General features: G+C 44.8%; 1 protein-coding gene across 1 annotated transcript in view; it reads right to left on the reverse strand.

Annotated features, from left to right (window-relative positions):
- Positions 1-10568, reverse strand: part of tanc2b (tetratricopeptide repeat, ankyrin repeat and coiled-coil containing 2b) — a 107011-nt gene extending 96443 nt beyond the window's left edge. Inside the window, exon 1 of the mRNA XM_060037211.1 lies at positions 10054-10568. The gene's annotated coding sequence lies outside the window, so the exon portion shown is untranslated. The remainder of the gene's footprint in view (positions 1-10053) is intronic.
- Positions 10569-11798: the final 1230 nt, after the last annotated feature.

Here is an 11798-nt window from a genome sequence, read left to right on the forward strand (position 1 = left end):
CATGGGCAAGGACAAGCAGTGGTGGTTTACGAATCCTGGTCCCGTCGGTGTTTAGTGGGGATATAATTCTCCTAATTGTCATGCAATCAAGAATATGCGGGCTGTTTCTTGGTGGAGGGGACGGTTCCATCCACCATTGTCATCCAGAGATGATCTGACTCCTGTGCTGCATTCAATACTGTGCTGGGTATAATCATGTGAAAAACAATGACCCTGAAACAGCACGGTAGCTTGTAATTAGGCCTGTGGAATGGGTGCGGTGTAGTGTTATCTTTACATGAAAAGCACGCTGGCATCCAATCCGAAAAAAGAGAATTACAGGAAAAGTCCCTTACCATAGTTCAAGAATCTAGTTACCAACACATGTTTGGATCCCTGGAGGTACCCTCCACTCAGTTCAGTCGGTTCTAGGAAATTCTGCAGCACGTATAATTGTTGTGGTTGCTGCAATATTGAGTGTATGCTCTGATTATAATCAGTCTCACCTGGAAGTCACTTTAGAAACAAGTGTCAAAAGATGATTGAAATACAAGTTTATTGTGAATCCTCTGAAACGGATTGCCTATTGTTAATTATGTTGTTAATGAGGGTAAATGAAATGCAACCCACAGAGCATCATTTGAATTGAATTTCCGTGGGTTTAGGAAGTTATTACTCGCTTAATAATTAAGTTAAACAAGGAATACTCAATTATGTGTTCAACCTACTTGCAGACTGTTTTCTTAATAAACATCCCACATCAATAAGCAGAACCATTTGGTCAACACCTTCAAATATAGCTCGTTTCATGTTTTTTCTGCGCTTGCTTCTGAATTCTACAAGGGTAACCCTGACCATGATGCAAGAAAAGAAAAATAAATATCCATGCAGGGAGTTATTAAGTTTGATCTGTTAGGGGTCTATGATAAGCTTTCATAATACTGTATGAATTAGGCTTATCAAAATAATGCAAAATACCTCATTTAAGTAGGAGGAAAAGCTGCAGAATGCAGTAATGAATCTTAAAATTGACAGAATTAGGAGGTGATCTTGAAATCATTTACAAATGCTATTAAAATATTTTTTTTATAAATATTGCGTTTATTTGACATAATATTATCTGGCTTTTAGAATATTAAACAATGGGAAATTAATCCTGTATGGTTCTTGTGATTCAGAAACACACATCATTTCCCCCATTTTTGTATTCAGGCTTTGTTGCCAAGGCAAAATTAGATAACGACTTATTAATCCCCTGAACGTAGATTCATGTGTTACAGCAGCCAAATGGACAGAATAGTGCAGATAAAGACAAATAGATACCTCTGTCGGTACAATAATGTGCAATAAAATATGTCTAAAAGTTATAATTACTCATCATGATAGAAGTTATATCGTATTAAAGCAAAAGACGAGCATTGGGAAACACTAAAGTGCTTTTCAAAATGGTTGTACCTACCACAATTTCCATCTGCTAAGACAGGGAAAATGCTTAGACTAATGATTTGAAAAAACTTCTCAAATTGCGATTTAAATCTTCTTGTCTGGGCCTAGGTGTCGCGTATTGAATTGCATTAAAAATTAAATTTCCAATCAGGATCTCAAAGATCAACCTTGGAAGTAATGTAGAGGGTGGGGGGGGAACAAAAGGCTGTGATAAGAAGAGACACCCTATTTCTAATGCCTCTCTCTACCATCTCTCTTAGGTCAATCTGGTATATTCTGACCTCAAAGTAACGCGGTCTGAAAAACTGTCAATCTGCAAAACTCATACCCAACTCCATTATTCACCAAAGCTCCCAATTGTCTTTTGATTACCGAAGCTAGTATTTCATTTGCAGATGTTCTTTTCTCTGGGCTCCGAGAACTGACAAGTTCTTGTGACAAGATCATCCCCCATCTCTTTAGCAAAAGCTTCAAATCCGCCGTCTCCCAATGAATGAGAGCTCAAGCATTTAGCCTGCATCTGTTCTCCCTAAAACCTCCCGTCCCAAGACACTAATGAATAACAAATGCTTTACGTTGAGGCAGTCTAGCTTTCTGCCTATCTTGAAAGTTGGACAAGATTTACTGCCTCGGCTTGCACCGCTGTGAGGCCGCTGCCGTAACCATTGTGCAAGTGAGAAATGAGCCATTAGGAATGCCTTAGCATACTGCAGCAAACAAGGACAGACCCAACCGGCACAGGGTGTCTCGGTCCCCGGCTCAACGACTGCTCGATTATGGAAAAAAAATCATAATCACGATTATTTTGGTTAATATTGAAATCACGATCATTCAGAGTTTGAAAACATGATGTATTTAATCAGCATGTCTCTCCCAAAAAACACTATGTAACTGAAAGCTTTGAAATTTCGCCTTAAGAAAATACACAAAAATTGTCAAAATAGAAAATGTTGAAATCTAAAATAAGGTACGTATCCAGCTGTTCTGCACTTTCTATAAAACATTTAGAGAAAAAGAATATATAAATATATACAATAATAATAACAACAATCGAAAACTCGATTATGTTAGTTTTGTGATAGTTTGACGCTGAAATCGAAATCACGATCAAAGTTCGATTAATTTCCCAGCCCTGTCGCAGGGTGCTGCCAACCGATTTAACATCCATGTGTGCAGAAACTACCTTCTGCCACTATTAACCTGCATGTTTGCCTTGACCACACACACACACACACACACACACACACACACACACACACACACACACACACACACACACACACACACACACACACACACACACACACACACACACACACACACACACACACACACACACACCATTTTTGGACAGGGGTTCCAGGCAGCACAGCCGAAGCAGTTTGAAACCATTTCATCTACTTTTCACGAGTTATCGGAAAGCACACTCCGGGGAAATAGGGATGCTTCCCTCAAAATGGATGTCTTGAGTGCTAGCGAGTGGCTTTTCTCATTACTTTCAAATAAGTCACGACTGTAATGTGATTTGTAATGCAAGTCTGGCCCCTTAACAGGTTCTGATCATATTCGTTGCGACTGGAGGTGAATGGAGCTTTTATGCTCCGGCAGCCAGCCGGCAGTCATGGCAGGTGGATCGTGGGGGGGGGGGAGAAGGAGTAGAAAAGGATAAGGATGGAGTTTAAAGCACTACATAACAAGCCTAGTCACCGTCGGATATCCCATCCATTACGCCAGTAAAACGTTGCAGAAAAGTAGGGTAGTGGTGGCACCTCATTCGGCCAAGTCCCCCATAATATCCTCACTCACTCCTGAAGTAGGGAAATAACATTTTCAGTGTACTCTGTAGATTAAATTGACAGCGGATACAGTATGGTCGCGGTGTTTGGATGAAAAAGAGGCAGGTATAAAGTGAACCTGGCCACCTGGGCCAATAACTCGAGATGGAGCGAACGATGAAGACAAGGCCCCGCTCTTCCTCACGTCTTCTCCCGCTGTACTCCTTCAGGGAGGGTGATGTAATGAATTCCACGGACATGCCAATAGGGTACACTGGTCATTCTGCTGGATACCAATTAGCCACTAATTAGTCGGCATTGAGCTGCAGCCATCACTCTGGCCCCCTGTAGACGACCCCGGAGAACCTGACCTTAAAAGGCACCTTAGTCCTGCAGGGCGCTCACTAGTTCCTCTTTGGGGCAGCCATCAAGGCACTTTGGCTCATTTCTTTAATCTCATATTTAGGGAGACATGCTGGGGGGCGAATCCAGAGGAGTGAAGGAGGGAGCATCCAAAAGATTTTCAACTCCAAGGGCTGGACACGATGTAGCCATCAGCATCGAATTGTTACAAGTCTGATAAGCCTTTGAGACACGGGGCACGAGCCAATGAATCCGCCCGAGAGGGTTTTCATCAGTTCATGTTGGAGACATGAATACCTGCTGCTCACAGAAGGGGTCTGTGTCCAGAGTGCTCCAAACGACTCCCCCATAATCAGCCTGGTTAGGCTTGACTACTCATTCTCTTGATAAGTACATCGGGCCCCGAATCAGCCCATTTTAATGTGCCCGTGTGTGCATGTGTATCCGGGCTGATTTGTGTTATTTATCCTTGCCTTCTTGGGCAGAGGTTGCTCGGGGTATTTTTAGACCGAGTGAAACAGGGCCTCTCTGTTCTCACTGCTGACACAATGAACTCGCTGGATGAAACACATTTTATGGTGACGAGAGGTTGAGCCTCAGACCAATGGCCAGTCCCTAAAAACAGACCTCGTCTCAAGAAAGCTGCTATTACGATCGTCCAGATTCCCCCCTTTTTTAAGACTTGAGTGTATTCGAATCGAAAATAAACATTTCAACGAAATACTGTGTTTGATCGTTCTTAAACGTTGAGGTTCCGGTCTATAAACTATGTTGGCTGTGGCTTCCATGAATGTTCAACATTTCCCCTTTAATTTAACATACTTTTGGTCATGCGTTGCTTTGGTTGTGTTCTCAGTATGAACTACTTGTGCTACTACTAGAATGATACACCACTGGAGCCGGGGACACCAGGCCTGGGAGCTGTGGATTAGGCTCTACACTTGTTCAAACGCCAAATACAAATGAGCCCGCACACGGAGAACTCTAAATTACAATTATTAAAAGGCAGATTCAGAATTTGAACACTTCAGGAATGAGTTTAGAAAGTAAAATAGTGCAGGTGTGTCTCTGGAGTGAACACTCGATATAAACAATGGGCTTCTTGCTACTATTATGATTAACCACATTTTCTCAAAAACAAAATGTGGTGGGCTTGTTTACCATCAATAAAGCTTGATGATATTAAACACCACATCTTTCTCTGTTTGCCTTTGCAAATATCAAATAATTAGGCCATGGCACAATAACAGCAGAACCATTACTGAGGCCCACATTCGACAGCAGACTCGAGTTCACGACAAACAAAACAAGTCAATTTTCAAAGACTTACCGCTAATTATTTGAAACGTGTAGTCCCTAATTCTACGTGGCATTACAATGTGCAGCTCTCTTCTCCTCCTTATCATCTCACTCAGCAGTCAGTACCAGAGGGAAGCACTGAACACAGACTTGGCTCACAACTCAGTACAAGCTTATTCCAGAGCTGGAGACAATGCGAGTGTTCATAAGATGATTTCTCCCCCAACTCCTACACCCATTGTCACACCCCGACGCTCGGCACAAAAAAAAGGGAGTTTGAAGAGGCTGTGCACAACAATGTGCACAACAATGTGCTCCCTATGCTGCGGACGGACAGAGACGTGTCTGCGGACTATAACGAAGTCAACACACAGGCCCTTAACGTCGCGGGGGCCCGTCTTGGCCCTCTTAACAAAGCAGCGAACATGGGGAGACCACTGGAGCTACACAGATGTCAGAGTCCACTGGCGTTTCATCGGCAACTCCTCTTAACAGAACCCATAAAATAAAAAAAACCTGGCAGCCGCAGCGTCGAATATGTAAACCATTTATGAGGCGACATGGTGGCGACGCGTATCACACAGGGCATGTAGGTGTAGCTCGCTCTTTTTTTTTTTGGTCTTTCACATGCAGAGCTTTTTGACGGCGAATAGCAAGGCTCTCTGTAATCTGCTGATGGTGGCAACAGATGTTTACGGCCTCTTTTTTATGTTGGGTGAATGAGGGAGGGAGAATGCTGCCAAAAAGGGACACGCATTAACCGGGCCAGTAGAAGGGCTGAAAGTATGCCGTGTCACTGTAAATATAGAAGTGCCAGGGGCTTAAGGGAGTGGGTGTGGGGGTTGGTGGGGGACTGGGATCAGGGGTCGTTGCTTGCACGACGACACTAGTAAATAGTCTGAATGGGTGGGGGGGGGGGGGTGGGTCCATAGCTGTTGTCTTCGGCTCGGAGACGGAGCTCTCAGCCAAGATGAATACTCTTGATAATCGCCTGCAGTCAACAGCTGGGACCGGCCGACACAGCTGCCTAATTGGCTAATGGAGTCGGTTGGAAAGTGTGGCAGATTCGCTAGGTGCAGTGCCTCACGCAGTGTCTGTCACCACCACACAAGGAGGATACTTTTGGAGAGACATGGGGGAGATTGCCGTGCACTGCCAGTAGCAACACACCTCCGAGATTCTGAGTCAATGTGTACACCGTAACTCGAGTTATGAGGCATTTTATTATTTGCCGCAATGCAAAAATAATATACAAACCGATGCCACAGCAGCCCCATCAGTTAATGGAGACAGAAAAGCCGTTGGTGCAGTTTGCGGTGGTATTGTCACAATGACTGACGCATGGGGGGGGGGGGGGGGGGGGGGGGGCAGACGCTGATCCACAATAAACATTTCCATTAAAAATATTTCATTTTCTTGTACAACCACAAATATGGGATTTATACCCTAAACATCAGCAAGAAATGCTCATTTGATCATTCTGGGCGTCCAATCATAATGTTTTGATCAGAACAAATAGCGTCACGATTCAAAGAAAAACCATGCCCTGGTCACACTTGCAAACGCTTAACTTAATCTTTTTTTTATCCCAGGATAAGAAGCATTCATCCTGAACGACTATAAAGAGCGATGCAAGGAAGGCAGCAAAACTGTTGTACATGCCAGCATGTTTTCACTATATTTTATCTTAAAAAGAGGGATCTGTTGATGCGACCGGGTTGCCACCATCTGCTGCGATTCAACAGAGTGCAGCCCCAATGACAGTAATCCTGGAGACCTTGGAACCAACTCTGCCTGAAATATGCATCGACGGATACAACAGGGGGATGTTTGACAGGACGCGTTCTCCGACCAATCAGATTCAAGTTCCCCTCCCACCCCCCCAGATCCATTGTACACATCCTCTTGGCAGAAAAGCACCGCTGAACGAACGCATGAACACATGTACAAGAGAACGGTCGCAACTGTAAAACGGGAAAAGGAAAAACAAGGGGAACAAAGGCCCTTTGACAACGAGCCAGATCTTTTGTTGGTGCTCCTCGTTTCGCCATTTGAAGAACCCTTCAACTCCATCTTTCATGCTAAGACAGATGGGCAAGTAGTGACCCAGGTCTGCACACATGGGCATTATTTAGTTCTTAGCTGCCGCCACATTGGAGCTAAAGAAAGCTTAACAATGCGGTTCCGTGATACAAACACAAGAACATAACATCCGAGCGTCTGAGGGCAGTGACGGCGCTGGAAAAGGCCAGCGGACACAATACAAAAGCCAAGATCTAGCCTGGAGGCTTAGAAGGTGAATAACAAAGTGAAGACGCCTCCATCGGAACTCAATGAATGTCAACAACCAGCGGCTGAAAGGTTGACAGAGCGGAACGCCGGATCACGGGAGCTTTCCTGCCTTCCTTTTGTGGGTTCACACAAAACAGGAAAGACGAGAGGAAAAGCCGCAAAGCACTCACTACTCCTGCCATAATTATGTTATCATTAGAAAGGAAAGACTGTGCTGGAACAGGACGGTCCCCCATTGCGTAGGGTATTTAGGAATCTGACAAGGGCTTTTAGTGACCCTCTCTTAATACCTCAACGCTTTTAGGAAGCAATTTGTGCCTTCCACTGTTGTATTCTTGTAGGTTTTGTTATCCCTGTTATGGTGACCCTTCTTACTCTGTGCATCACATTGTTTGACCTGATTACTTTGGTGTGTGGTGTAGCGTTATCGTGTGCCCCACCCAGTTCTCCCCTTGGGGACAAACAAGTAAGTGCATCCAATCCAAATCAAATCAAATGTCACTCTAAACGGTCGCATCACTAGCACTAGGTTGAGGTGCCTCTTGCGACAGGAGCCTTCCATAAAGACATCTCCAGAATCTATGTGCTTCAAACTACAAAGGTCAATAGGATACCGTCACAGCTTTCGTCCATTTTTTAAAGCCGCTTTGACTGTATTGTTACTTTAGGATTAAGAAACCGGTCCAGATGGGAGTTCTGAACAAAACACAACTTCACTACAGCTTACATCCACTCTATAAAACACAGATGATTGCTGTACGGGGCTCTACATTGAACTTAAGCAGCATGCCCCAGCACACACGTGTACATCCACTCCATACCGCGACAGAGACACGAGGCGAGAGCTCTTCTGATTCCCTCCATTTTCTCCTGATTAAATTGGCATAATAGGGGGAGCCATTTGCCTGAGCACTTTGGTGGAAATGAATCAAAACAACCCCCCCAAAGAACACGACACCTTTACGTCCTCGGCGGGAGAGAGCCTCACATTTTCGGCGGCGATGACATTCAGGCAGTCGGGCATGGCGGGCTGATGCATGCGGACAGCAACTGTCTTGACACATTCAAAAACAGACATTCCCGTATCTGCGGCGGCAGAGGGCCACCCCGCTGTGGCCCTGAAAACCCTCTTAATCGCTTCCATTTTTAATACAGAGATGCAATACGTGCCGTCGGCTGCTTAATGCTTGACCGAGGAAGGCCGGATGAATGAAACGTCGCCAGGCCTCGCAGCCTTCACTCGGTCGCAGTAACTAGATGAAGAGTTTTAGAAATGAAAGACAAGCGATAGAAGCCTCTTACTTTCGCTTCTTGAAATGAATATTTGATTTTGGTCTTCTTTTTTTTACGTGAATACTAAATTTTCATGTCGCAAACTGTTAATGTTTCGGTTTTTTGGTTCGGTGAGTTATTGGGAGAATGTGTTTTTCAGCTGGGCTGTGGAGGGAAAAAAAGGTCTTGTCATTGCCCTGTGGGCAGCGAGATAAGCAAAGAAAAGAGTCAGTGCACTGTCCATGCACGCACAGTCTGTCCACACACACACACACACACACACACACACACACACACACACACACACACACACACACACACACACACACACACACACACACACACACACACACACACACACACACACACATCATAGAGTAAAATTGAATGCTTGCTCAGTTGCAGATGTGTTGTGAGGAGCAGAGAAGGGAGGGAAGAGAACAGCCAGAACCAGTGCATGTTATTGATGGGATGAGAAAAAGCTCTGAGGATGATCGCCTTTTATCTGTGCAGAGCTGACAACTAAAGCACCAGAATAGAAAAGGCTCAGACAGTCAGTCATCTCCACCCTCTTATGAAAAACCATAAGAACCGCAACCTAAATCTGAGTGTGTTCAGCCCTATTATTCTGATAAATGTGTTTTCGGTGCATTAACATGCATGCAATAAAACAAAACTGTAAGCTTTCCATGAAATACCATGAAGGTATTTATTTACATAAACACATTTCAAAACATGTACAGCTGTATATCATAACCCAGAATTATGATTATTATTTTGTTTTTTTACCACAACCCAGACAGACAATGTCCTTCTCCATTTAAATTGTTTGGTGACAAGAGGGGGGAAATACGCGTTCTCCATGAGACCCAACAGCCATTAAAGAGATTAACAGGCTTTGTTGAAACATATCATTACAGCACAAGTCCCTGTCAAGACGCACCAGATGTCAGACAGCAGCAGGCTCTGCAAACTGAGGTAGATGCCGGCTAGAAACCCTCAGAGTGAGAAAGAATAGCTTTCTATCATGTCTTTCACTTGTGGACATTTGGCCGGCAGGGTACAGAATGTGAACATACAACACGCCTTTGGGATAAAGATGCATTATGTTGTCCCCAGCCAGATGGGTATTTTCTCTTATGTCCGAGAGGATAATACAGTCAAATGTCCATTCAAGCCCATCCCTACTAGAGACATGGTGAAAAGTCATGAGCTCTCAAATTATCCTACATTAGTCAACAACTTAATTTGCATCTATAAATAGGAATAATGACCCAGGCATGTTTGCTTTATAACCCCTATCATCCAATCCAGTGCAAAGGCAAAGGAGAGCCAAAACGTTTACCAATGCCACAGACGCATATTCTCAGACGTTATATCGGTTCAATACAATATTCAGTGAAGCTCAAAGGTCAAGTAATATCTTATCCTCTGTTTTTTTTGGTGTGGCTATCTGGCGGTGATCCTTGGACAGCGACCAGTAGAGGGAATAGGTTATGGATCAGCCGCGCCAGACCCTTAACGCACAGCCGGGTTTTCTTATAGGTAAGACACATGGAAACAATGGCTGCCGAGCGAGACGCAATGGTCAAGAAAAACAAGGCGCAAGCCAAAAAGATCATGTTACCTTAGTCAGACTTTATCTCCGCTCCTCAGACCTCAGGCATCACATTTGGTGTCTCTTCGTAGCAGCTGCTGCTGCTGCTGCTTGCTAGTTCCCCCGTTCTCTCGCTCTCCCCTCTCTCTCTCTCTATCTCTCTCTCTCACACACACACACTCACTCTGTCACTCTCTCTCGACCTCTCTCTCTCCCTCTGCAGCGCTCCGTGTGGTTCGTTCAACTAAACAGCCCGATAACACTTCCATGTCCCTGTATGCTTAGCCCCGTTCACAAAAACACACACCGCTGCAAAATGCTCCAGACGAACGCAATTCTCGGTCGAAGTCCGATTGCAAACCAGACCAGTGCTGCCATAACGACACCACCAGTGTCGATGGGGGACTGTGCTACTTCTCCCAGAGCGTAAACATGCACTGAAGTAGAGAGGGAATATTTAACAACATGAAGTCACTGAATGGAGTCAGCGCAAGTGTGCCCCACTGCCACGAAGCGTCGCAATATGACGCCTTCCAGTGCAAACTGCACACAGGCAGGCGGACAGAGGGAGCATAGAAACACACAACCACACACACGCACACGCACACACACACACACACGCGCGCGCACACACGCACACGTACACACGCACGCACGCAGAAATATACAAACACACACCACCGTGGGGGTGGAGGTTAATGAATTATGCATGAAAAAAGCAGGCAGTAATACCTAAATCATTTATAATTATTCAAGAGGGACAAGGTTGATGCCAATCACATTTCAATTACTTTCCCTCGAGACTACAGCCGTTTGCTTTTGGAAATTATTAATATCTATCATCTGGTGGTTGACAAATACTGACAAATACTGGTCAGCATATATATATATATATATATTTTGTTCAATAATTGCCATTGATCAAATAAGAAACATTTAAATGTAGAGACTTGGATATTTAGTTTGTGATGTTGTAATGTTAATGTCATATTCAACGTTAACAGTTGGCAGGTGGGAAAAAAAATAGGGTTGATGATGGGGTCATCTAAACTCAACAATGCTTTCCACTGCTATTGTGAGTCATTCTGTTCTACATTTCTGTTGACAATCCCCCAACGACCCCCCATAATACAATCCCCTCAGCAATCTTATAATCTATAATATAAAGCGAAAATAATTAATCTCACAAGGGATTACGTCCGTCCTGGTAAGGCATTTGGGATTAGTAGAGGGTCGTCTGATTAAACCTAAACCGCATCATCGAGCAGAGCTCGGTAGGCCTGTCTGCTACAACAAGTCTAAATGATAAATAAACAACAGCCAATACCTTCGTTTGCGAACAGAGCGTGAGTTAGCTCCCCCACTGTAATTAAACCAAAATGTTCACCCATGTTGCAAACACGGGACGTGTGCAGTACCCCCAAACGTCCTCCAGGGGTCGGTTTCTGTTCGACGTGTTAGCAGGTGAGCAAGTTCTTCCCGCCTTTTCCTTTTTCCTCGCTCACAGGCCGAGCTAGCTAGCCGACTTTGATGGACTGGCTTAGCAGTTGGACTGGCAGAAGGAGCTGGAGGGTGGAGTGAGGATAGACTGGCAGCAGGAGGTGGAGCGAGGATAGACTGGCAGTAGGAGGTGGGGAGTGGAGGGTGGAAGGAGGACTGACTGGCAGCAGGAGGTGGAGCGAGGACTGACTGGCAGCAGGAGGTGGAGCGAGGATAGACTGGCAGCAGGAGGTTGAGGTTGGAGGGAGGACAGACTGACAGGAGGAGGTGGAGGG

This window comes from Gadus macrocephalus, chromosome 18 (genome assembly GCF_031168955.1).
Source record: "Gadus macrocephalus chromosome 18, ASM3116895v1".
NCBI classification, from domain to species: domain Eukaryota; kingdom Metazoa; phylum Chordata; class Actinopteri; order Gadiformes; family Gadidae; genus Gadus; species Gadus macrocephalus.